This window comes from Triturus cristatus, chromosome 12 (assembly GCF_964204655.1).
Source record: "Triturus cristatus chromosome 12, aTriCri1.1, whole genome shotgun sequence".
Classification (NCBI taxonomy): domain Eukaryota; kingdom Metazoa; phylum Chordata; class Amphibia; order Caudata; family Salamandridae; genus Triturus; species Triturus cristatus.
Window position 1 is genome coordinate 218233990 of NC_140595.1, and position 19760 is coordinate 218253749.

Genomic DNA, 19760 nt, shown 5'->3' on the forward strand with positions numbered 1-19760 from the left:
CTCTCAGGGCACCTCCAACGGGCACAAATAACGGGCAAGCCCTATGAAAAGCACAGCATGAGTCTTGGTCCCACCTTTAAAAAGGAGGGTGACCTCTGGGATCTGGCAGCAGGATCTTTGGGAGATAAGAAAATATACTGCCTGCGATCGTGAAGTTTCAAGTCAGTCAAGAAAAGCAATCTCATGCACTGCACAAGCTCTTTCCCATGAGGCACCTCTCCTGCACTCTGTTTATGCAAATGAGCAAGCAGAGAGCTCAGGAATAAAACACCAAACTCATGTCCCCCAAAAAAGCAGCAGACAATTGCTGGATATTCCCCAACTTCTAATGCTTTTCTTTTAAACAAATGATAAACAGCCTCACCTGTGGCAAGGCTTAAAAAAATTGAATAAACTCTTAAATGTTCCTCTCCACGGAAATCTTTAGTAAAAGGCGAAAGATTTTTTCGTTTTGAAGAGAAACCAGAGTAAGTGACAATATAGCTCTCTAGGGTAAGTGGCGGCACATCAAAGACCCTGTCATTGCGAGGGTGAGGACCTGAAAGGTATTTTCAGGCTCTAAGAAAGAGGGCGAGAACCAGGCCGGTGGGCAAAACAGGCCAACATTTCAAAGTCTCTGCTCAAGGTACAAAAAGGTGGACTGTTCACATGTGTATGTCTGGGAATATGCAAATTTCTTTTGTACTCACCTCAGCTCATTAGGAGTTGTCGGGGCTGCTGGGGAAGGGGAACAGGAAATGTGAATCAGGCTTTTAGTTAAGTGGCACTGTAGGCCTTTTGTCCCCTAGCCATTTTACGCTTTCAACACGCTCTACACATAGCCATGCACCGTATGTGCCTTTTTCACACGTACTTTCATTAAACCTGAATATAGAAGGATATATCTGTCTAGGCTGGAGACACGTGAAACAAGTCTGACGTGCCCCTTCAAGTCTACCTGAGAGGAAGCTGACTCAGGATTGGCGACCTCTCAGGGCACCTCGAACGGGCACAAATAACGGGCAAGCCCTATGAAAAGCACAGCATGAGTCTTGGTCCCACCTTTAAAAAGGAGGGTGACCTCTGGGATCTGGCAGCAGGATCTTTGGGAGATAAGAAAATATACTGCCTGCGATCGTGAAGTTTCAAGTCAGTCAAGAAAAGCAATCTCATGCACTGCACAAGCTCTTTCCCATGAGGCACCTCTCCTGCACTCTGTTTATGCAAATGAGCAAGCAGAGAGCTCAGGAATAAAACACCAAACTCATGTCCCCCAAAATAGCAGCAGACAATTGCTGGATATTCCCCAACTTCTAATGCTTTTCTTTTAAACAAATGATAAACAACCTCACCTGTGGCAAGGCTTAAAAAAATTGAATAAACTCTTAAATGTTCCTCTCCACGGAAATCTTTAGTAAAAGGCGAAAGATTTTTTCGTATTGAAGAGAAACCAAAGTAAGTGACAATATAGCTCTCTAGGGTAAGTGGCGGCACATCAAAGACCCTGTCATTGCGAGGGTGAGGACCTGAAAGGTATTTTCAGGCTCTAAGAAAGAGGGCGAGAACCAGGCCGTTGGGCAAAACAGGCCAACATTTCAAAGTCTCTGCTCAAGGTACAAAAAGGTGGACTGTTCACATGTGTATGTCTGGGAATATGCAAATTTCTTTTGTACTCACCTCAGCTCATTAGGAGTTGTCGGGGCTGCTGGGGAAGGGGAACAGGAAATGTGAATCAGGCTTTTAGTTAAGTGGCACTGTAGGCCTTTTGTCCCCTAGCCATTTTACGCTTTCAACACGCTCTACACATAGCCATGCACCGTATGTGCCTTTTTCACACGTACTTTCATTAAACCTGAATATAGAAGGATATATCTGTCTAGGCTGGAGACACGTGAAACAAGTCTGACGTGCCCCTTCAAGTCTACCTGAGAGGAAGCTGACTCAGGATTGGCGACCTCTCAGGGCACCTCGAACGGGCACAAATAACGGGCAAGCCCTATGAAAAGCACAGCATGAGTCTTGGTCCCACCTTTAAAAAGGAGGGTGACCTCTGGGATCTGGCAGCAGGATCTTTGGGAGATAAGAAAATATACTGCCTGCGATCGTGAAGTTTCAAGTCAGTCAAGAAAAGCAATCTCATGCACTGCACAAGCTCTTTCCCATGAGGCACCTCTCCTGCACTCTGTTTATGCAAATGAGCAAGCAGAGAGCTCAGGAATAAAACACCAAACTTATGTCCCCCAAAAAAGCAGCAGACAATTGCTGGATATTCCCCAACTTCTAATGCTTTTCTTTTAAACAAATGATAAACAGCCTCACCTGTGGCAAGGCTTAAAAAAATTGAATAAACTCTTAAATGTTCCTCTCCACGGAAATCTTTAGTAAAAGGCGAAAGATTTTTTCGTTTTGAAGAGAAACCAGAGTAAGTGACAATATAGCTCTCTAGGGTAAGTGGCGGCACATCAAAGACCCTGTCATTGCGAGGGTGAGGACCTGAAAGGTATTTTCAGGCTCTAAGAAAGAGGGCGAGAACCAGGCCGGTGGGCAAAACAGGCCAACATTTCAAAGTCTCTGCTCAAGGTACAAAAAGGTGGACTGTTCACATGTGTATGTCTGGGAATATGCAAATTTCTTTTGTACTCACCTCAGCTCATTAGGAGTTGTCGGGGCTGCTGGGGAAGGGGAACAGGAAATGTGAATCAGGCTTTTAGTTAAGTGGCACTGTAGGCCTTTTGTCCCCTAGCCATTTTACGCTTTCAACACCATCCCTCCAATCGATATGCTCAGAGCCACCACTGTGCTCTACACATAGCCATGCACCGTATGTGCCTTTTTCACACGTACTTTCATTAAACCTGAATATAGAAGGATATATCTGTCTAGGCTGGAGACACGTGAAACAAGCCTGACGTGCCCCTTCAAGTCTACCTGAGAGGAAGCGGACTCAGGATTGGCGACCTCTCAGGGCACCTCCAACGGGCACAAATAACGGGCAAGCCCTATGAAAAGCACAGCATGAGTCTTGGTCCCACCTTTAAAAAGGAGGGTGACCTCTGGGATCTGGCAGCAGGATCTTTGGGAGATAAGAAAATATACTGCCTGCGATCGTGTAGTTTCAAGTCAGTCAAGAAAAGCAATCTCATGCACTGCACAAGCTCTTTCCCATGAGGCACCTCTCCTGCACTCTGTTTATGCAAATGAGCAAGCAGAGAGCTCAGGAATAAAACACCAAACTCATGTCCCCCAAAAAAGCAGCAGACAATTGCTGGATATTCCCCAACTTCTAATGCTTTTCTTTTAAACAAATGATAAACAGCCTCACCTGTGGCAAGGCTTAAAAAAATTGAATAAACTCTTAAATGTTCCTCTCCACGGAAATCTTTAGTAAAAGGCAAAAGATTTTTTCGTTTTGAAGAGAAACCAGAGTAAGTGACAATATAGCACTCTAGGGTAAGTGGCGGCACATCAAAGACCCTGTCATTGCGAGGGTGAGGACCTGAAAGGTATTTTCAGGCTCTAAGAAAGAGGGCGAGAACCAGGCCGGTGGGCAAAACAGGCCAACATTTCAAAGTCTCTGCTCAAGGTACAAAAAGGTGGACTGTTCACATGTGTATGTCTGGGAATATGCAAATTTCTTTTGTACTCACCTCAGCTCATTAGGAGTTGTCGGGGCTGCTGGGGAAGGGGAACAGGAAATGTGAATCAGGCTTTTAGTTAAGTGGCACTGTAGGCCTTTTGTCCCCTAGCCATTTTACGCTTTCAACACGCTCTACACATAGCCATGCACCGTATGTGCCTTTTTCACACGTACTTTCATTAAACCTGAATATAGAAGGATATATCTGTCTAGGCTGGAGACACGTGAAACAAGTCTGACGTGCCCCTTCAAGTCTACCTGAGAGGAAGCTGACTCAGGATTGGCGACCTCTCAGGGCACCTCGAACGGGCACAAATAACGGGCAAGCCCTATGAAAAGCACAGCATGAGTCTTGGTCCCACCTTTAAAAAGGAGGGTGACCTCTGGGATCTGGCAGCAGGATCTTTGGGAGATAAGAAAATATACTGCCTGCGATCGTGAAGTTTCAAGTCAGTCAAGAAAAGCAATCTCATGCACTGCACAAGCTCTTTCCCATGAGGCACCTCTCCTGCACTCTGTTTATGCAAATGAGCAAGCAGAGAGCTCAGGAATAAAACACCAAACTTATGTCCCCCAAAAAAGCAGCAGACAATTGCTGGATATTCCCCAACTTCTAATGCTTTTCTTTTAAACAAATGATAAACAGCCTCACCTGTGGCAAGGCTTAAAAAAATTGAATAAACTCTTAAATGTTCCTCTCCACGGAAATCTTTAGTAAAAGGCGAAAGATTTTTTCGTTTTGAAGAGAAACCAGAGTAAGTGACAATATAGCTCTCTAGGGTAAGTGGCGGCACATCAAAGACCCTGTCATTGCGAGGGTGAGGACCTGAAAGGTATTTTCAGGCTCTAAGAAAGAGGGCGAGAACCAGGCCGGTGGGCAAAACAGGCCAACATTTCAAAGTCTCTGCTCAAGGTACAAAAAGGTGGACTGTTCACATGTGTATGTCTGGGAATATGCAAATTTCTTTTGTACTCACCTCAGCTCATTAGGAGTTGTCGGGGCTGCTGGGGAAGGGGAACAGGAAATGTGAATCAGGCTTTTAGTTAAGTGGCACTGTAGGCCTTTTGTCCCCTAGCCATTTTACGCTTTCAACACCATCCCTCCAATCGATATGCTCAGAGCCACCACTGTGCTCTACACATAGCCATGCACCGTATGTGCCTTTTTCACACGTACTTTCATTAAACCTGAATATAGAAAGATATATCTGTCTAGGCTGGAGACACGTGAAACAAGTCTGACGTGCCCCTTCAAGTCTACCTGAGAGGAAGCGGACTCAGGATTGGCGACCTCTCAGGGCACCTCCAACGGGCACAAATAACGGGCAAGCCCTATGAAAAGCACAGCATGAGTCTTGGTCCCACCTTTAAAAAGGAGGGTGACCTCTGGGATCTGGCAGCAGGATCTTTGGGAGATAAGAAAATATACTGCCTGCGATCGTGTAGTTTCAAGTCAGTCAAGAAAAGCAATCTCATGCACTGCACAAGCTCTTTCCCATGAGGCACCTCTCCTGCACTCTGTTTATGCAAATGAGCAAGCAGAGAGCTCAGGAATAAAACACCAAACTCATGTCCCCCAAAAAAGCAGCAGACAATTGCTGGATATTCCCCAACTTCTAATGCTTTTCTTTTAAACAAATGATAAACAGCCTCACCTGTGGCAAGGCTTAAAAAAATTGAATAAACTCTTAAATGTTCCTCTCCACGGAAATCTTTAGTAAAAGGCAAAAAATATTTTCGTTTTGAAGAGAAACCAGAGTAAGTGACAATATAGCTCTCTAGGGTAAGTGGCGCCACATCAAAGACCCTGTCATTGCGAGGGTGAGGACCTGAAAGGTATTTTCAGGCTCTAAGAAAGAGGGCGAGAACCAGGCCGGTGGGCAAAACAGGCCAACATTTCAAAGTCTCTGCTCAAGGTACAAAAAGGTGGACTGTTCACATGTGTATGTCTGGGAATATGCAAATTTCTTTTGTACTCACCTCAGCTCATTAGGAGTTGTCGGGCTGCTGGGGAAGGGGAACAGGAAATGTGAATCAGGCTTTTAGTTAAGTGGCACTGTAGGCCTTTTGTCCCCTAGCCATTTTACGCTTTCAACACGCTCTACACATAGCCATGCACCGTATGTGCCTTTTTCACACGTACTTTCATTAAACCTGAATATAGAAGGATATATCTGTCTAGGCTGGAGACACGTGAAACAAGTCTGACGTGCCCCTTCAAGTCTACCTGAGAGGAAGCGGACTCAGGATTGGCGACCTCTCAGGGCACCTCCAACGGGCACAAATAACGGGCAAGCCCTATGAAAAGCACAGCATGAGTCTTGGTCCCACCTTTAAAAAGGAGGGTGACCTCTGGGATCTGGCAGCAGGATCTTTGGGAGATAAGAAAATATACTGCCTGCGATCGTGTAGTTTCAAGTCAGTCAAGAAAAGCAATCTCATGCACTGCACAAGCTCTTTCCCATGAGGCACCTCTCCTGCACTCTGTTTATGCAAATGAGCAAGCAGAGAGCTCAGGAATAAAACACCAAACTCATGTCCCCCAAAAAAGCAGCAGACAATTGCTGGATATTCCCCAACTTCTAATGCTTTTCTTTTAAACAAATGATAAACAGCCTCACCTGTGGCAAGGCTTAAAAAAATTGAATAAACTCTTAAATGTTCCTCTCCACGGAAATCTTTAGTAAAAGGAGAAAGATATTTTCGTTTTGAAGAGAAACCAGAGTAAGTGACAATATAGCTCTCTAGGGTAAGTGGCGGCACATCAAAGACCCTGTCATTGCGAGGGTGAGGACCTGAAAGGTATTTTCAGGCTCTAAGAAAGAGGGCGAGAACCAGGCCGGTGGGCAAAACAGGCCAACATTTCAAAGTCTCTGCTCAAGGTACAAAAAGGTGGACTGTTCACATGTGTATGTCTGGGAATATGCAAATTTCTTTTGTACTCACCTCAGCTCATTAGGAGTTGTCGGGGCTGCTGGGGAAGGGGAACAGGAAATGTGAATCAGGCTTTTAGTTAAGTGGCACTGTAGGCCTTTTGTCCCCTAGCCATTTTACGCTTTCAACACGCTCTACACATAGCCATGCACCGTATGTGCCTTTTTCACACGTACTTTCATTAAACCTGAATATAGAAGGATATATCTGTCTAGGCTGGAGACACGTGAAACAAGTCTGACGTGCCCCTTCAAGTCTACCTGAGAGGAAGCTGACTCAGGATTGGCGACCTCTCAGGGCACCTCTAACGGGCACCTCTAACGGGCACAAATAACGGGCAAGCCCTATGAAAAGCACAGCATGAGTCTTGGTCCCACCTTTAAAAAGGAGGGTGACCTCTGGGATCTGGCAGCAGGATCTTTGGGAGATAAGAAAATATACTGCCTGCGATCGTGAAGTTTCAAGTCAGTCAAGAAAAGCAATCTCATGCACTGCACAAGCTCTTTCCCATGAGGCACCTCTCCTGCACTCTGTTTATGCAAATGAGCAAGCAGAGAGCTCAGGAATAAAACACCAAACTCATGTCCCCCAAAATAGCAGCAGACAATTGCTGGATATTCCCCAACTTCTAATGCTTTTCTTTTAAACAAATGATAAACAACCTCACCTGTGGCAAGGCTTAAAAAAATTGAATAAACTCTTAAATGTTCCTCTCCACGGAAATCTTTAGTAAAAGGCGAAAGATTTTTTCGTATTGAAGAGAAACCAGAGTAAGTGACAATATAGCTCTCTAGGGTAAGTGGCGGCACATCAAAGACCCTGTCATTGCGAGGGTGAGGACCTGAAAGGTATTTTCAGGCTCTAAGAAAGAGGGTGAGAACCAGGCCGGTGGGCAAAACAGGCCAACATTTCAAAGTCTCTGCTCAAGGTACAAAAAGGTGGACTGTTCACATGTGTATGTCTGGGAATATGCAAATTTCTTTTGTACTCACCTCAGCTCATTAGGAGTTGTCGGGGCTGCTGGGGAAGGGGAACAGCAAATGTGAATCAGGCTTTTAGTTAAGTGGCACTGTAGGCCTTTTGTCCCCTAGCCATTTTACGCTTTCAACACGCTCTACACATAGCCATGCACCGTATGTGCCTTTTTCACACGTACTTTCATTAAACCTGAATATAGAAGGATATATCTGTCTAGGCTGGAGACACGTGAAACAAGTCTGACGTGCCCCTTCAAGTCTACCTGAGAGGAAGCTGACTCAGGATTGGCGACCTCTCAGGGCACCTCTAACCGGCACAAATAACGGGCAAGCCCTATGAAAAGCACAGCATGAGTCTTGGTCCCACCTTTAAAAAGGAGGGTGACCTCTGGGATCTGGCAGCAGGATCTTTGGGAGATAAGAAAATATACTGCCTGCGATCGTGAAGTTTCAAGTCAGTCAAGAAAAGCAATCTCATGCACTGCACAAGCTCTTTCCCATGAGGCACCTCTCCTGCACTCTGTTTATGCAAATGAGCAAGCAGAGCACTCAGGAATAAAACACCAAACTCATTTCCCCCAAAAAAGCAGCAGACAATTGCTGGATATTCCCCAACTTCTAATGCTTTTCTTTTAAACAAATGATAAACAGCCTCACCTGTGGCAAGGCTTAAAAAAATTGAATAAACTCTTAAATGTTCCTCTCCACGGAAATCTTTAGTAAAAGGCAAAAGATTTTTTCGTTTTGAAGAGAAACCAGAGTAAGTGACAATATAGCTCTCTAGGGTAAGTGGCGGCACATCAAAGACCCTGTCATTGCGAGGGTGAGGACCTGAAAGGTATTTTCAGGCTCTAAGAAAGAGGGCGAGAACCAGGCCGGTGGGCAAAACAGGCCAACATTTCAAAGTCTCTGCTCAAGGTACAAAAAGGTGGACTGTTCACATGTGTATGTCTGGGAATATGCAAATTTCTTTTGTACTCACCTCAGCTCATTAGGAGTTGTCGGGGCTGCTGGGGAAGGGGAACAGGAAATGTGAATCAGGCTTTTAGTTAAGTGGCACTGTAGGCCTTTTGTCCCCTAGCCATTTTACGCTTTCAACACCATCCCTCCAATCGATATGCTCAGAGCCACCACTGTGCTCTACACATAGCCATGCACCGTATGTGCCTTTTTCACACGTACTTTCATTAAACCTGAATATAGAAGGATATATCTGTCTAGGCTGGAGACACGTGAAACAAGTCTGACGTGCCCCTTCAAGTCTACCAGAGAGGAAACGGACTCAGGATTGGCGACCTCTCAGGGCACCTCCAACGGGCACAAATAACGGGCAAGCCCTATGAAAAGCACAGCATGAGTCTTGGTCCCACCTTTAAAAAGGAGGGTGACCTCTGGGATCTGGCAGCAGGATCTTTGGGAGATAAGAAAATATACTGCCTGCGATCGTGTAGTTTCAAGTCAGTCAAGAAAAGCAATCTCATGCACTGCACAAGCTCTTTCCCATGAGGCACCTCTCCTGCACTCTGTTTATGCAAATGAGCAAGCAGAGAGCTCAGGAATAAAACACCAAACTCATGTCCCCCAAAAAAGCAGCAGACAATTGCTGGATATTCCCCAACTTCTAATGCTTTTCTTTTAAACAAATGATAAACAGCCTCATCTGTGGCAAGGCTTAAAAAAATTGAATAAACTCTTAAATGTTCCTCTCCACGGAAATCTTTAGTAAAAGGCGAAAGATATTTTCGTTTTGAAGAGAAACCAGAGTAAGTGACAATATAGCTCTCTAGGGTAAGTGGCGGCACATCAAAGACCCTGTCATTGCGAGGGTGAGGACCTGAAAGGTATTTTCAGGCTCTAAGAAAGAGGGCGAGAACCAGGCCGGTGGGCAAAACAGGCCAACATTTCAAAGTCTCTGCTCAAGGTACAAAAAGGTGGAGTGTTCACATGTGTATGTCTGGGAATATGCAAATTTCTTTTGTACTCACCTCAGCTCATTAGGAGTTGTCGGGGCTGCTGGGGAAGGGGAACAGGAAATGTGAATCAGGCTTTTAGTTAAGTGGCACTGTAGGCCTTTTGTCCCCTAGCCATTTTACGCTTTCAACACCATCCCTCCAATCGATATGCTCAGAGCCACCACTGTGCTCTACACATAGCCATGCACCGTATGTGCCTTTTTCACACGTACTTTTATTAAACCTGAATATAGAAGGATATATCTGTCTAGGCTGGAGACACGTGAAACAAGTCTGACGTGCCCCTTCAAGTCTACCTGAGAGGAAGCGGACTCAGGATTGGCGACCTCTCAGGGCACCTCCAACGGGCACAAATAACGGGCAAGCCCTATGAAAAGCACAGCATGAGTCTTGGTCCCACCTTTAAAAAGGAGGGTGACCTCTGGGATCTGGCAGCAGGATCTTTGGGAGATAAGAAAATATACTGCCTGCGATCGTGTAGTTTCAAGTCAGTCAAGAAAAGCAATCTCATGCACTGCACAAGCTCTTTCCCATGAGGCACCTCTCCTGCACTCTGTTTATGCAAATGAGCAAGCAGAGAGCTCAGGAATAAAACACCAAACTCATGTCCCCCAAAAAAGCAGCAGACAATTGCTGGATATTCCCCAACTTCTAATGCTTTTCTTTTAAACAAATGATAAACAGCCTCACCTGTGGCAAGGCTTAAAAAAATTGAATAAACTCTTAAATGTTCCTCTCCACGGAAATCTTTAGTAAAAGGCGAAAGATATTTTCGTTTTGAAGAGAAACCAGAGTAAGTGACAATATAGCTCTCTAGGGTAAGTGGCGGCACATCAAAGACCCTGTCATTGCGAGGGTGAGGACCTGAAAGGTATTTTCAGGCTCTAAGAAAGAGGGCGAGAACCAGGCCGGTGGGCAAAACAGGCCAACATTTCAAAGTCTCTGCTCAAGGTACAAAAAGGTGGACTGTTCACATGTGTATGTCTGGGAATATGCAAATTTCTTTTGTACTCACCTCAGCTCATTAGGAGTTGTCGGGGCTGCTGGGGAAGGGGAACAGGAAATGTGAATCAGGCTTTTAGTTAAGTGGCACTGTAGGCCTTTTGTCCCCTAGCCATTTTACGCTTTCAACACGCTCTACACATAGCCATGCACCGTATGTGCCTTTTTCACACGTACTTTCATTAAACCTGAATATAGAAGGATATATCTGTCTAGGCTGGAGACACGTGAAACAAGTCTGACGTGCCCCTTCAAGTCTACCTGAGAGGAAGCTGACTCAGGATTGGCGACCTCTCAGGGCACCTCTAACGGGCACAAATAACGGGCAAGCCCTATGAAAAGCACAGCATGAGTCTTGGTCCCACCTTTAAAAAGGAGGGTGACCTCTGGGATCTGGCAGCAGGATCTTTGGGAGATAAGAAAATATACTGCCTGCGATCGTGAAGTTTCAAGTCAGTCAAGAAAAGCAATCTCATGCACTGCACAAGCTCTTTCCCATGAGGCACCTCTCCTGCACTCTGTTTATGCAAATGAGCAAGCAGAGAGCTCAGGAATAAAACACCAAACTCATGTCCCCCAAAATAGCAGCAGACAATTGCTGGATATTCCCCAACTTCTAATGCTTTTCTTTTAAACAAATGATAAACAGCCTCACCTGTGGCAAGGCTTAAAAAAATTGAATAAACTCTTAAATGTTCCTCTCCACGGAAATCTTTAGTAAAAGGCAAAAGATTTTTTCGTTTTGAAGAGAAACCAGAGTAAGTGACAATATAGCTCTCTAGGGTAAGTGGCGGCACATCAAAGACCCTGTCATTGCGAGGGTGAGGACCTGAAAGGTATTTTCAGGCTCTAAGAAAGAGGGCGAGAACCAGGCCGGTGGGCAAAACAGGCCAACATTTCAAAGTCTCTGCTCAAGGTACAAAAAGGTGGACTGTTCACATGTGTATGTCTGGGAATATGCAAATTTCTTTTGTACTCACCTCAGCTCATTAGGAGTTGTCGGGGCTGCTGGGGAAGGGGAACAGGAAATGTGAATCAGGCTTTTAGTTAAGTGGCACTGTAGGCCTTTTGTCCCCTAGCCATTTTACGCTTTCAACACGCTCTACACATAGCCATGCACCGTATGTGCCTTTTTCACACGTACTTTCATTAAACCTGAATATAGAAGGATATATCTGTCTAGGCTGGAGACACGTGAAACAAGTCTGACGTGCCCCTTCAAGTCTACCTGAGAGGAAGCTGACTCAGGATTGGCGACCTCTCAGGGCACCTCGAACGGGCACAAATAACGGGCAAGCCCTATGAAAAGCACAGCATGAGTCTTGGTCCCACCTTTAAAAAGGAGGGTGACCTCTGGGATCTGGCAGCAGGATCTTTGGGAGATAAGAAAATATACTGCCTGCGATCGTGAAGTTTCAAGTCAGTCAAGAAAAGCAATCTCATGCACTGCACAAGCTCTTTCCCATGAGGCACCTCTCCTGCACTCTGTTTATGCAAATGAGCAAGCAGAGAGCTCAGGAATAAAACACCAAACTCATGTCCCCCAAAAAAGCAGCAGACAATTGCTGGATATTCCCCAACTTCTAATGCTTTTCTTTTAAACAAATGATAAACAGCCTCACCTGTGGCAAGGCTTAAAAAAATTGAATAAACTCTTAAATGTTCCTCTCCACGGAAATCTTTAGTAAAAGGCGAAAGATTTTTTCGTTTTGAAGAGAAACCAGAGTAAGTGACAATATAGCTCTCTAGGGTAAGTGGCGGCACATCAAAGACCCTGTCATTGCGAGGGTGAGGACCTGAAAGGTATTTTCAGGCTCTAAGAAAGAGGGCGAGAACCAGGCCGGTGGGCAAAACAGGCCAACATTTCAAAGTCTCTGCTCAAGGTACAAAAAGGTGGACTGTTCACATGTGTATGTCTGGGAATATGCAAATTTCTTTTGTACTCACCTCAGCTCATTAGGAGTTGTCGGGGCTGCTGGGGAAGGGGAACAGGAAATGTGAATCAGGCTTTTAGTTAAGTGGCACTGTAGGCCTTTTGTCCCCTAGCCATTTTACGCTTTCAACACCATCCCTCCAATCGATATGCTCAGAGCCACCACTGTGCTCTACACATAGCCATGCACCGTATGTGCCTTTTTCACACGTACTTTCATTAAACCTGAATATAGAAAGATATATCTGTCTAGGCTGGAGACACGTGAAACAAGTCTGACGTGCCCCTTCAAGTCTACCTGAGAGGACGCGGACTCAGGATTGGCGACCTCTCAGGGCACCTCCAACGGGCACAAATAACGGGCAAGCCCTATGAAAAGCACAGCATGAGTCTTGGTCCCACCTTTAAAAAGGAGGGTGACCTCTGGGATCTGGCAGCAGGATCTTTGGGAGATAAGAAAATATACTGCCTGCGATCGTGTAGTTTCAAGTCAGTCAAGAAAAGCAATCTCATGCACTGCACAAGCTCTTTCCCATGAGGCACCTCTCCTGCACTCTGTTTATGCAAATGAGCAAGCAGAGAGCTCAGGAATAAAACACCAAACTCATGTCCCCCAAAAAAGCAGCAGACAATTGCTGGATATTCCCCAACTTCTAATGCTTTTCTTTTAAACAAATGATAAACAGCCTCACCTGTGGCAAGGCTTAAAAAAATTGAATAAACTCTTAAATGTTCCTCTCCACGGAAATCTTTAGTAAAAGGCAAAAAATATTTTCGTTTTGAAGAGAAACCAGAGTAAGTGACAATATAGCTCTCTAGGGTAAGTTGCGCCACATCAAAGACCCTGTCATTGCGAGGGTGAGGACCTGAAAGGTATTTTCAGGCTCTAAGAAAGAGGGCGAGAACCAGGCCGGTGGGCAAAACAGGCCAACATTTCAAAGTCTCTGCTCAAGGTACAAAAAGGTGGACTGTTCACATGTGTATGTCTGGGAATATGCAAATTTCTTTTGTACTCACCTCAGCTCATTAGGAGTTGTCGGGCTGCTGGGGAAGGGGAACAGGAAATGTGAATCAGGCTTTTAGTTAAGTGGCACTGTAGGCCTTTTGTCCCCTAGCCATTTTACGCTTTCAACACGCTCTACACATAGCCATGCACCGTATGTGCCTTTTTCACACGTACTTTCATTAAACCTGAATATAGAAGGATATATCTGTCTAGGCTGGAGACACGTGAAACAAGTCTGACGTGCCCCTTCAAGTCTACCTGAGAGGAAGCGGACTCAGGATTGGCGACCTCTCAGGGCACCTCCAACGGGCACAAATAACGGGCAAGCCCTATGAAAAGCACAGCATGAGTCTTGGTCCCACCTTTAAAAAGGAGGGTGACCTCTGGGATCTGGCAGCAGGATCTTTGGGAGATAAGAAAATATACTGCCTGCGATCGTGAAGTTTCAAGTCAGTCAAGAAAAGCAATCTCATGCACTGCACAAGCTCTTTCCCATGAGGCACCTCTCCTGCACTCTGTTTATGCAAATGAGCAAGCAGAGAGCTCAGGAATAAAACACCAAACTCATGTCCCCCAAAAAAGCAGCAGACAATTGCTGGATATTCCCCAACTTCTAATGCTTTTCTTTTAAACAAATGATAAACAGCCTCACCTGTGGCAAGGCTTAAAAAAATTGAATAAACTCTTAAATGTTCCTCTCCACGGAAATCTTTAGTAAAAGGCGAAAGATTTTTTCGTTTTGAAGAGAAACCAGAGTAAGTGACAATATAGCTCTCTAGGGTAAGTGGCGGCACATCAAAGACCCTGTCATTGCGAGGGTGAGGACCTGAAAGGTATTTTCAGGCTCTAAGAAAGAGGGCGAGAACCAGGCCGGTGGGCAAAACAGGCCAACATTTCAAAGTCTCTGCTCAAGGTACAAAAAGGTGGACTGTTCACATGTGTATGTCTGGGAATATGCAAATTTCTTTTGTACTCACCTCAGCTCATTAGGAGTTGTCGGGGCTGCTGGGGAAGGGGAACAGCAAATGTGAATCAGGCTTTTAGTTAAGTGGCACTGTAGGCCTTTTGTCCCCTAGCCATTTTACGCTTTCAACACCATCCCTCCAATCGATATGCTCAGAGCCACCACTGTGCTCTACACATAGCCATGCACCGTATGTGCCTTTTTCACACGTACTTTCATTAAACCTGAATATAGAAGGATATATCTGTCTAGGCTGGAGACACGTGAAACAAGTCTGACGTGCCCCTTCAAGTCTACCTGAGAGGAAGCGGACTCAGGATTGGCGACCTCTCAGGGCACCTCCAACGGGCACAAATAACGGGCAAGCCCTATGAAAAGCACAGCATGAGTCTTGGTCCCACCTTTAAAAAGGAGGGTGACCTCTGGGATCTGGCAGCAGGATCTTTGGGAGATAAGAAAATATACTGCCTGCGATCGTGAAGTTTCAAGTCAGTCAAGAAAAGCAATCTCATGCACTGCACAAGCTCTTTCCCATGAGGCACCTCTCCTGCACTCTGTTTATGCAAATGAGCAAGCAGAGAGCTCAGGAATAAAACACCAAACTCATGTCCCCCAAAAAAGCAGCAGACAATTGCTGGATATTCCCCAACTTCTAATGCTTTTCTTTTAAACAAATGATAAACAGCCTCACCTGTGGCAAGGCTTAAAAAAATTGAATAAACTCATAAATGTTCCTCTCCACGGAAATCTTTAATAAAAGGCGAAAGATTTTTTCGTTTTGAAGAGAAACCAGAGTAAGTGACAATATAGCTCTCTAGGGTAAGTGGCGGCACATCAAAGACCCTGTCATTGCGAGGGTGAGGACCTGAAAGGTATTTTCAGGCTCTAAGAAAGAGGGCGAGAACCAGGCCGGTGGGCAAAACAGGCCAACATTTCAAAGTCTCTGCTCAAGGTACAAAAAGGTGGACTGTTCACATGTGTATGTCTGGGAATATGCAAATTTCTTTTGTACTCACCTCAGCTCATTAGGAGTTGTCGGGGCTGCTGGGGAAGGGGAACAGGAAATGTGAATCAGGCTTTTAGTTAAGTGGCACTGTAGGCCTTTTGTCCCCTAGCCATTTTACGCTTTCAACACGCTCTACACATAGCCATGCACCGTATGTGCCTTTTTCACACGTACTTTCATTAAACCTGAATATAGAAGGATATATCTGTCTAGGCTGGAGACACGTGAAACAAGTCTGACGTGCCCCTTCAAGTCTACCTGAGAGGAAGCTGACTCAGGATTGGCGACCTCTCAGGGCACCTCGAACGGGCACAAATAACGGGCAAGCCCTATGAAAAGCACAGCATGAGTCTTGGTCCCACCTTTAAAAAGGAGGGTGACCTCTGGGATCTGGCAGCAGGATCTTTGGGAGATAAGAAAATATACTGCCTGCGATCGTGAAGTTTCAAGTCAGTCAAGAAAAGCAATCTCATGCACTGCACAAGCTCTTTCCCATGAGGCACCTCTCCTGCACTCTGTTTATGCAAATGAGCAAGCAGAGAGCTCAGGAATAAAACACCAAACTCAAGTCCCCCAAAATAGCAGCAGACAATTGCTGGATATTCCCCAACTTCTAATGCTTTTCTTTTAAACAAATGATAAACAACCTCACCTGTGGCAAGGCTTAAAAAAATTGAATAAACTCTTAAATGTTCCTCTCCACGGAAATCTTTAGTAAAAGGCGAAAGATTTTTTCGTATTGAAGAGAAACCAGAGTAAGTGACAATATAGCTCTCTAGGGTAAGTGGCGGCACATCAAAGACCCTGTCATTGCGAGGGTGAGGACCTGAAAGGTATTTTCAGGCTCTAAGAAAGAGGGCGAGAACCAGGCCGGTGGGCAAAACAGGCCAACATTTCAAAGTCTCTGCTCAAGGTACAAAAAGGTGGACTGTTCACATGTGTATGTCTGGGAATATGCAAATTTCTTTTGTACTCACCTCAGCTCATTAGGAGTTGTCGGGGCTGCTGGGGAAGGGGAAGAGGAAATGTGAATCAGGCTTTTAGTTAAGTGGCACTGTAGGCCTTTTGTCCCCTAGCCATTTTACGCTTTCAACACGCTCTACACATAGCCATGCACCGTATGTGCCTTTTTCACACGTACTTTCATTAAACCTGAATATAGAAGGATATATCTGTCTAGGCTGGAGACACGTGAAACAAGTCTGACGTGCCCCTTCAAGTCTACCTGAGAGGAAGCTGACTCAGGATTGGCGACCTCTCAGGGCACCTCGAACGGGCACAAATAACGGGCAAGCCCTATGAAAAGCACAGCATGAGTCTTGGTCCCACCTTTAAAAAGGAGGGTGACCTCTGGGATCTGGCAGCAGGATCTTTGGGAGATAAGAAAATATACTGCCTGCGATCGTGAAGTTTCAAGTCAGTCAAGAAAAGCAATCTCATGCACTGCACAAGCTCTTTCCCATGAGGCACCTCTCCTGCACTCTGTTTATGCAAATGAGCAAGCAGAGAGCTCAGGAATAAAACACCAAACTTATGTCCCCCAAAAAAGCAGCAGACAATTGCTGGATATTCCCCAACTTCTAATGCTTTTCTTTTAAACAAATGATAAACAGCCTCACCTGTGGCAAGGCTTAAAAAAATTGAATAAACTCTTAAATGTTCCTCTCCACGGAAATCTTTAGTAAAAGGCGAAAGATTTTTTCGTTTTGAAGAGAAACCAGAGTAAGTGACAATATAGCTCTCTAGGGTAAGTGGCGGCACATCAAAGACCCTGTCATTGCGAGGGTGAGGACCTGAAAGGTATTTTCAGGCTCTAAGAAAGAGGGCGAGAACCAGGCCGGTGGGCAAAACAGGCCAACATTTCAAAGTCTCTGCTCAAGGTACAAAAAGGTGGACTGTTCACATGTGTATGTCTGGGAATATGCAAATTTCTTTTGTACTCACCTCAGCTCATTAGGAGTTGTCGGGGCTGCTGGGGAAGGGGAACAGGAAATGTGAATCAGGCTTTTAGTTAAGTGGCACTGTAGGCCTTTTGTCCCCTAGCCATTTTACGCTTTCAACACGCTCTACACATAGCCATGCACCGTATGTGCCTTTTTCACACGTACTTTCATTAAACCTGAATATAGAAGGATATATCTGTCTAGGCTGGAGACACGTGAAACAAGTCTGACGTGCCCCTTCAAGTCTACCTGAGAGGAAGCTGACTCAGGATTGGCGACCTCTCAGGGCACCTCGAACGGGCACAAATAACGGGCAAGCCCTATGAAAAGCACAGCATGAGTCTTGGTCCCACCTTTAAAAAGGAGGGTGACCTCTGGGATCTGGCAGCAGGATCTTTGGGAGATAAGAAAATATACTGCCTGCGATCGTGAAGTTTCAAGTCAGTCAAGAAAAGCAATCTCATGCACTGCACAAGCTCTTTCCCATGAGGCACCTCTCCTGCACTCTGTTTATGCAAATGAGCAAGCAGAGAGCTCAGGAATAAAACACCAAACTTATGTCCCCCAAAAAAGCAGCAGACAATTGCTGGATATTCCCCAACTTCTAATGCTTTTCTTTTAAACAAATGATAAACAGCCTCACCTGTGGCAAGGCTTAAAAAAATTGAATAAACTCTTAAATGTTCCTCTCCACGGAAATCTTTAGTAAAAGGCGAAAGATTTTTTCGTTTTGAAGAGAAACCAGAGTAAGTGACAATATAGCTCTCTAGGGTAAGTGGCGGCACATCAAAGACCCTGTCATTGCGAGGGTGAGGACCTGAAAGGTATTTTCAGGCTCTAAGAAAGAGGGCGAGAACCAGGCCGGTGGGCAAAACAGGCCAACATTTCAAAGTCTCTGCTCAAGGTACAAAAAGGTGGACTGTTCACATGTGTATGTCTGGGAATATGCAAATTTCTTTTGTACTCACCTCAGCTCATTAGGAGTTGTCGGGGCTGCTGGGGAAGGGGAACAGGAAATGTGAATCAGGCTTTTAGTTAAGTGGCACTGTAGGCCTTTTGTCCCCTAGCCATTTTACGCTTTCAACACCATCCCTCCAATCGATATGCTCAGAGCCACCACTGTGCTCTACACATAGCCATGCACCGTATGTGCCTTTTTCACACGTACTTTCATTAAACCTGAATATAGAAAGATATATCTGTCTAGGCTGGAGACACGTGAAACAAGTCTGACGTGCCCCTTCAAGTCTACCTGAGAGGAAGCGGACTCAGGATTGGCGACCTCTCAGGGCACCTCCAACGGGCACAAATAACGGGCAAGCCCTATGAAAAGCACAGCATGAGTCTTGGTCCCACCTTTAAAAAGGAGGGTGACCTCTGGGATCTGGCAGCAGGATCTTTGGGAGATAAGAAAATATACTGCCTGCGATCGTGTAGTTTCAAGTCAGTCAAGAAAAGCAATCTCATGCACTGCACAAGCTCTTTCCCATGAGGCACCTCTCCTGCACTCTGTTTATGCAAATGAGCAAGCAGAGAGCTCAGGAATAAAACACCAAACTCATGTCCCCCAAAAAAGCAGCAGACAATTGCTGGATATTCCCCAACTTCTAATGCTTTTCTTTTAAACAAATGATAAACAGCCTCACCTGTGGCAAGGCTTAAAAAAATTGAATAAACTCTTAAATGTTCCTCTCCACGGAAATCTTTAGTAAAAGGCAAAAAATATTTTCGTTTTGAAGAGAAACCAGAGTAAGTGACAATATAGCTCTCTAGGGTAAGTTGCGCCACATCAAAGACCCTGTCATTGCGAGGGTGAGGACCTGAAAGGTATTTTCAGGCTCTAAGAAAGAGGGCGAGAACCAGGCCGGTGGGCAAAACAGGCCAACATTTCAAAGTCTCTGCTCAAGGTACAAAAAGGTGGACTGTTCACATGTGTATGTCTGGGAATATGCAAATTTCTTTTGTACTCACCTCAGCTCATTAGGAGTTGTCGGGCTGCTGGGGAAGGGGAACAGGAAATGTGAATCAGGCTTTTAGTTAAGTGGCACTGTAGGCCTTTTGTCCCCTAGCCATTTTACGCTTTCAACACGCTCTACACATAGCCATGCACCGTATGTGCCTTTTTCACACGTACTTTCATTAAACCTGAATATAGAAGGATATATCTGTCTAGGCTGGAGACACGTGAAACAAGTCTGACGTGCCCCTTCAAGTCTACCTGAGAGGAAGCTGACTCAGGATTGGCGACCTCTCAGGGCACCTCGAACGGGCACAAATAACGGGCAAGCCCTATGAAAAGCACAGCATGAGTCTTGGTCCCACCTTTAAAAAGGAGGGTGACCTCTGGGATCTGGCAGCAGGATCTTTGGGAGATAAGAAAATATACTGCCTGCGATCGTGAAGTTT

General features: G+C 45.3%; 20 non-coding genes across 20 annotated transcripts; all 20 read right to left on the minus strand.

Moving 5' to 3' along the window:
• Positions 1–356: 356 nt before the first annotated feature.
• LOC146774763 (U5 spliceosomal RNA) lies at positions 357–471 on the minus strand. The gene has a single exon (XR_014972860.1). It is a non-coding gene; the product is annotated as a U5 spliceosomal RNA (small nuclear RNA).
• An 852-nt stretch (positions 472–1323) lies between these two features.
• Positions 1324–1438, minus strand: LOC146774764 (U5 spliceosomal RNA). Its single transcript, XR_014974439.1, has one exon. It is a non-coding gene; the product is annotated as a U5 spliceosomal RNA (small nuclear RNA).
• Positions 1439–2290: 852 nt separating this feature from the next.
• LOC146774765 (U5 spliceosomal RNA) lies at positions 2291–2405 on the minus strand. Its single transcript, XR_014972861.1, has one exon. It is a non-coding gene; the product is annotated as a U5 spliceosomal RNA (small nuclear RNA).
• An 888-nt stretch (positions 2406–3293) lies between these two features.
• On the minus strand, positions 3294–3408 carry LOC146774766 (U5 spliceosomal RNA). The gene has a single exon (XR_014973651.1). It is a non-coding gene; the product is annotated as a U5 spliceosomal RNA (small nuclear RNA).
• An 852-nt stretch (positions 3409–4260) lies between these two features.
• Positions 4261–4375, minus strand: LOC146774767 (U5 spliceosomal RNA). The gene has a single exon (XR_014972862.1). It is a non-coding gene; the product is annotated as a U5 spliceosomal RNA (small nuclear RNA).
• An 888-nt stretch (positions 4376–5263) lies between these two features.
• On the minus strand, positions 5264–5378 carry LOC146774768 (U5 spliceosomal RNA). The gene has a single exon (XR_014974651.1). It is a non-coding gene; the product is annotated as a U5 spliceosomal RNA (small nuclear RNA).
• Positions 5379–6229: 851 nt separating this feature from the next.
• Positions 6230–6344, minus strand: LOC146774769 (U5 spliceosomal RNA). The gene has a single exon (XR_014974769.1). It is a non-coding gene; the product is annotated as a U5 spliceosomal RNA (small nuclear RNA).
• Positions 6345–7209: 865 nt separating this feature from the next.
• LOC146774770 (U5 spliceosomal RNA) lies at positions 7210–7324 on the minus strand. The gene has a single exon (XR_014973816.1). It is a non-coding gene; the product is annotated as a U5 spliceosomal RNA (small nuclear RNA).
• Positions 7325–8176: 852 nt separating this feature from the next.
• Positions 8177–8291, minus strand: LOC146774771 (U5 spliceosomal RNA). The gene has a single exon (XR_014973652.1). It is a non-coding gene; the product is annotated as a U5 spliceosomal RNA (small nuclear RNA).
• An 888-nt stretch (positions 8292–9179) lies between these two features.
• On the minus strand, positions 9180–9294 carry LOC146774772 (U5 spliceosomal RNA). The gene has a single exon (XR_014974281.1). It is a non-coding gene; the product is annotated as a U5 spliceosomal RNA (small nuclear RNA).
• An 888-nt stretch (positions 9295–10182) lies between these two features.
• On the minus strand, positions 10183–10297 carry LOC146774773 (U5 spliceosomal RNA). The gene has a single exon (XR_014974216.1). It is a non-coding gene; the product is annotated as a U5 spliceosomal RNA (small nuclear RNA).
• An 852-nt stretch (positions 10298–11149) lies between these two features.
• On the minus strand, positions 11150–11264 carry LOC146774774 (U5 spliceosomal RNA). Its single transcript, XR_014973653.1, has one exon. It is a non-coding gene; the product is annotated as a U5 spliceosomal RNA (small nuclear RNA).
• An 852-nt stretch (positions 11265–12116) lies between these two features.
• Positions 12117–12231, minus strand: LOC146774775 (U5 spliceosomal RNA). Its single transcript, XR_014972863.1, has one exon. It is a non-coding gene; the product is annotated as a U5 spliceosomal RNA (small nuclear RNA).
• Positions 12232–13119: 888 nt separating this feature from the next.
• Positions 13120–13234, minus strand: LOC146774776 (U5 spliceosomal RNA). The gene has a single exon (XR_014974652.1). It is a non-coding gene; the product is annotated as a U5 spliceosomal RNA (small nuclear RNA).
• An 851-nt stretch (positions 13235–14085) lies between these two features.
• Positions 14086–14200, minus strand: LOC146774777 (U5 spliceosomal RNA). Its single transcript, XR_014972864.1, has one exon. It is a non-coding gene; the product is annotated as a U5 spliceosomal RNA (small nuclear RNA).
• Positions 14201–15088: 888 nt separating this feature from the next.
• LOC146774778 (U5 spliceosomal RNA) lies at positions 15089–15203 on the minus strand. Its single transcript, XR_014974498.1, has one exon. It is a non-coding gene; the product is annotated as a U5 spliceosomal RNA (small nuclear RNA).
• An 852-nt stretch (positions 15204–16055) lies between these two features.
• Positions 16056–16170, minus strand: LOC146774779 (U5 spliceosomal RNA). Its single transcript, XR_014973817.1, has one exon. It is a non-coding gene; the product is annotated as a U5 spliceosomal RNA (small nuclear RNA).
• Positions 16171–17022: 852 nt separating this feature from the next.
• LOC146774780 (U5 spliceosomal RNA) lies at positions 17023–17137 on the minus strand. The gene has a single exon (XR_014972865.1). It is a non-coding gene; the product is annotated as a U5 spliceosomal RNA (small nuclear RNA).
• An 852-nt stretch (positions 17138–17989) lies between these two features.
• Positions 17990–18104, minus strand: LOC146774781 (U5 spliceosomal RNA). Its single transcript, XR_014972866.1, has one exon. It is a non-coding gene; the product is annotated as a U5 spliceosomal RNA (small nuclear RNA).
• Positions 18105–18992: 888 nt separating this feature from the next.
• LOC146774782 (U5 spliceosomal RNA) lies at positions 18993–19107 on the minus strand. Its single transcript, XR_014974653.1, has one exon. It is a non-coding gene; the product is annotated as a U5 spliceosomal RNA (small nuclear RNA).
• Between the last annotated feature and the right edge of the window lie 653 nt (positions 19108–19760).